Source organism: Salvelinus sp. IW2-2015, unplaced genomic scaffold (assembly GCF_002910315.2).
Source record: "Salvelinus sp. IW2-2015 unplaced genomic scaffold, ASM291031v2 Un_scaffold6227, whole genome shotgun sequence".
NCBI classification, from domain to species: Eukaryota; Metazoa; Chordata; class Actinopteri; order Salmoniformes; family Salmonidae; genus Salvelinus; species Salvelinus sp. IW2-2015.
Window position 1 is genome coordinate 5,995 of NW_019947490.1, and position 5,243 is coordinate 11,237.

Consider the following 5,243-nt stretch of genomic DNA (forward strand, 5'->3'; position numbering starts at 1 on the left):
TACTTACCTTTTTGCTCTTTTGCACCCCAGTATCTCTACTTGCACATCATCATCTGCACATCTTTCACTCCAGTATTAATGCTAAATTATAATTATTTTCGCCTCTAGGGCCTATTTATTGCCTTACCTCCCTACTCTTCTACATTTACACACACTGTACATAGATTATTCAGTTTTTCTTTTCTATTGTATTATTGACTGAACGTTTGTTTATGTGTAACTCTGTGTTGTTGTTAACCTTGATTGTAGTGTAGTGGTTGAAGTATTTCCGTTACCCATTTAGACAAGTTGTGCCTGAATAAATTGGGGACAGCCTGTATGCCCTCCTACCTATCTGTTTCATGTCTCAGGTAGCACGCAAAAAGACAGCTCGGATAGAATACAAGAATTGACTCATATTTTCCATATTCTAATCATTGTCATGTGGTTACTTGTTGCCATGGTGAAACTTCAATCACGGAGGTCTAGTGACCTGAAACAATTTAAGGGTGAAACTTCAATGTAAATCAATTCAACCATTCTTGAAAGTCAAGACAATCCTTGTCTTGCAAATAAATATAATTGTTTAATAGTTTAAGAACTAGATTTTAGTTTAATAAATAGTTTTTTTGCAATCAGTAGGCATTTAGAATTAAATGTAGATTGGGAGTGTTATAGTTATGCGATGACATCGTGTGCCTTCAGAATAATTCAGCAATCATAATTTTTTTGTCACAATAAATAAAACTTCTGCAAAAGAAAAATCCACCCGTGTCAAGCAGATACAAATGTAGAGGTCGTTATCAATAGAAAGGTCACAAGGTCAGAGGTCGTTATCCCTGCTGTGGGGGGGACCCCCCAGCTCCGCTAAAACCACTGACAAATACGTGCTGTTTTCAAGGGATGGTTAAATAAATGTTATAACTATTAGGTTTTTAATATCATCACCTCTTGAAGAGTCACAACTACACATTTCCCTTTATTCCACACCGGGGTCAAATGGAAACCTGCCAACTGACTAACATTGATGTATCTGTGACATGTATACAATTTCCTTATTTAAATAACATGCTGGTCCAACAACATAGTGTTAGAGGTTTAATACAGCAGATATTAACATGCTGGTCCATAGTGTTAGGGGTTTAATACAGCAGATATTTACATGCTGGTCAACCATGGTGTTAGAGGTTTAATACAGCAGATATTAACATGCTGGTCCATAGTGTTAGGGGTTTAATACAGCAGATATTACATGCTGGTCCAACAACATGGTGTTAGGGTTTAATACAGCAGATATTAACATGCTGGTCCAACAACATAGTGTTAGAGGTTTAATACAGCAGATATTAACATGCTGGTCCATAGTGTTAGAGGGTTTATATACAGCAGACATTAACATGCTGGTCCAACAACATAGTGTTAGAGGTTTAATACAGCAGATATTACATGCTGGTCCATAGTGTTAGAGAGTTTAATACAGCAGACATTAACATGCTGGTCCAACAAATGGTGTTAGGGGTTTAATACAGCAGATATTAACATGCTGGTCCATAGTGTTAGAGAGGTTTAATACGCAGATATAACATGCTGGTCCATAGTGTTAGAGGTTTAATACAGCAGATATTAACATGCTGGTCCATAGTGTTTAGGGGTTTAATACAGCAGATATTAACATGCTGGTCAACACATGGTGTTAGGGGTTTAATACAGCAGATATTAACATGCTGGTCAACACATAGTGTTAGAGTTTAATACAGCAGATATTAACATGCTGGTCATAGTGTTAGGAGGTTTAATACAGCAGACTTAACATGCTGGTCCAACAACAATGTGTCAGAGAGGTTTAATACAGCAGATATTAAACGCTGGTCCATAGTGTTAGAGAGGTTTAATACAGCGATATTAACATGCTGGTCCATAGTGTTAGAGAGGTTTAATACAGCAGATATTAACATGCTGGTCCATAGTGTTAGGGGTTTAATACAGCAGATATTAACATGCTGGTCCAAACATGGTGTAGAGGTTTAATACAGCAGATATTAACATGCTGGTCCATAGTGTTAGAGAGGTTTTATACAGCAGACATTAACATGCTGGTCCAACAACAATTATGCCAACGTACTGTACATCAAGTCCTTTTAATAGCAAGATGTTCCTAGGTTACAGCTTGTTGGTTCAATTAAATAATAGTCGTTTACGATGAACGGAGAGAGAATCGATTGTTATAGTGACTGGATAAAATCACCATGGTAAACAGAGAGAGAGAGAATCAGATTGATCTATTTGGCTTTACGTGCCTCTGAAAAAGTGTTCTTTTTCTGTGATAGTTAATCTAGTTTCAGCTCCCTGTCCGCTCTGACACCGCTAGCTCCCTGTCACGTCTGACACGCTAGACTCCCTGTCACACTCTGACACCGCTAGACTCCTGTCCACTCTGACACCGCTAGACTCCCTGTCACCACTCTGACACCACTAGGCCTGTCACACTCTGAACGCTAGACTCCTGTCACCACTCTGACACCATAGGCCTGTCTCCACTGAACCGCTGACTCCCTGTCACCACTCTGCCCGCTAGACTCTGCACTCTGACAGCGCTGACTCCCTGTCACCACTCTGACACCACTAGGCCCCTGTCACACTCTGACACCACTAGACTCCCTGTCACATCTGACACCACTAGGTCCCTGTCAACTCTGACAGACCGCTAGGCTCCCTGTCACCAAGCTGACACCCTAGACTCCCTGTCACCAATCTGACACCCTAGGCCCACCTGTCACCAATCTGACACGCTAGACTCCCTGCCAAGTCAGCATCTTAATGTAGAGGTGGCAGCCATAGTTGAGAAGGGTCTGCCACACAATACTGTTGTGGAAACTTGTCTTTTACATAGCCTCATTTATCTAGTTATTGTCATTTCCTCCCTCTCTTTCACTCTCCCATCTCTCCTCTTTCTCTCTCTCCTCTTTCTCCTTCCTCTTTCTACGCTCTCTACATCTCTCTCTCTTTCTTTCTTCTCTTTCTCTACTGCTCTCTTACATCTTCTCTCGCTCTCCTCTTCTCCTCCCTCTTTTCTCTCTACTCCCTTCTCTCTATCTCTCCTCCTCTTTCTACCGCTCTCTCTCACTCTCTCTCTCTCCTCCCTCTTTCTTACCGTCTTCTACATCTCTCCTCTCCCTTTTTAATGACTTACCTTGCGTGCCTCTAGAAAAGTGCTTGAAAATGCTGCACTGTGTCTGTCAGCCTGTTCTGCTGATGAGCAATCAATCCAGAATATGTACAGCTTCCTTTCCACTTTTACGTCAATTGATAAGATATAACTTTAAGTTCTGTGAAATATGTAAGCGCTCGCCTGATTCTCATGTCTGGAGCAGATGTACACATTTGTGCCAAACCCAATTTTTCTCAGATGTTTTCTTCCTAAAATATCAGTGCTCTAACAGTGTCAATGGAAGAGGAAGGAGGTTTTTTTATTATAAAAGTATACTATATATACAAAAGTATGTGGACACCCCTTCGTTTAGTGGATTTGGCTGTTTCAGCCACACCCGTTGCTGACAGGGTGTATAAAATGAGCACACGCCATGCAATCTCCATAGAGAAGCATTGGCAGTAGAATGCCTTACTGAGAGCTCAAGTGACTTTCAACGTGGCACCGTCTAGGATGCCACCTTTCCACAAGTCAGTTCGTCAACTTTCTGCCTGCTAGAGCTGCCCGGTCAACTGTAAGTGCTGTTATTGTGAAGTGGAAACGTCTAGGAGCAACAACGGCTGAGACGCAAAGTGGTAGCACACAAACTCACAGAACGGGACCGCTGAAGTGGGTAGCGCGTAAAATATCTGTAATAACGTTTGGCGGGAGCTTCATGAAATGGTTTCCACGGCCTGAGCAGGTCCGACACAAGCCTAAGATCACATGCGCAATGCCAAGTGTCGGCTGGAGTGTGTAAAAGCTTGCTGTCATTGGATCTGGAGCAGTGGAAGAGTTCTCTGGGTGATGAATCACACTTACACATCTGGCAGTCCTACAAACGAATCTGGGTTTGGCGGATGCCAGGAGAAACGCTACTGCCTCAATGCAGGGTGCCAATGTAAGTTTTGTGTAGGAGGAATGGTCTGAGGCTGTTTTTCATGGTTCGGGCTAGGCATGACATTCTAAGACTATTTGTGCTTCCAACTTTGTGGCTACAGTTTGGGGAAGGCCTTCTGTTTCAGCATGACATGCCCAGTGGCACAAAGCGAGGTCCATACAGAAATGGTTTATTGAGATCGGTGTGGGAAGAACTTGACTGGCCTGCACAGAGCCTGACCTCAACCCCATCGAACACTTTGGGATTAATTGAAACGCCGACTGCGAGCCAGGCCTAATCGCCCAACATCATTGCCCGACCTCACTAACGCTCTTGTGGCTTAATGGAAGCAGTCCAGCAGCAATGCTCCACATCTAGTGGAAAGCCTTCCAGAAGAGTGGAGGCTGTTATAGCAGCAAAGGGGGGGGGACCAACTCCATATTAATCGCCATGATTTTGGAATGAGATTATTGGACGAGCAGGTTTCCACATACTGTTGGTCATGTGGTATATGGATGAGCTATTCTATAGGTCACTAAGGTCTTGATGTTACTCTGTGTGATGGTTTTTGTTGCTGATGAGGAAACATCCATAAGGGTCGTTCTAGAACCTACTAGATGAGTCTCTTTAATGAGGAGAATAGAGGGTAGGAGGGAGGAAAACACAAACACTACCTTCCGTCACCAATGAAAAACAAGAGTGCTTCTATTTATAAAAGCATGCCTCTGATGTCCGTGTCTCACTCCACTTCAACCAATGTGTTCGTCATAGTGACGTTATGATCGAGCTGCTACTCCCTCTCTTCTCTCTCTCTCTCTCGGTTCACAAAGTGCGTGCCTCAGAACCCTGAGATAAACGTCTGTACGCAGCGCTGGTACGGACGCCGCTCCAACAGATCAACATTTGAACAGAGCGACAGAGTGGAAAACGGTCAAACGACTATTGATGCGTCCTGCTCGATTTTTTTTTTAACTCTTCGTTTGGTCGTAGTGTAATGTAGACTTCAAGGGATTCGATTTTCAAAGGGATTATTGTTATTTTTCTTTAAAGGGTCAAATTTAACAACCATTTTTAAATCGGAAAGGGAATCAAACGCGCAATTATGAATGATATTAAACTTGCGGTTTTGGGAGGCGAAGGAGTGGGAGAAATCAGGTAAGACAATGTTTTCCCTGTCATGTAAAAAAATTTTGTTCG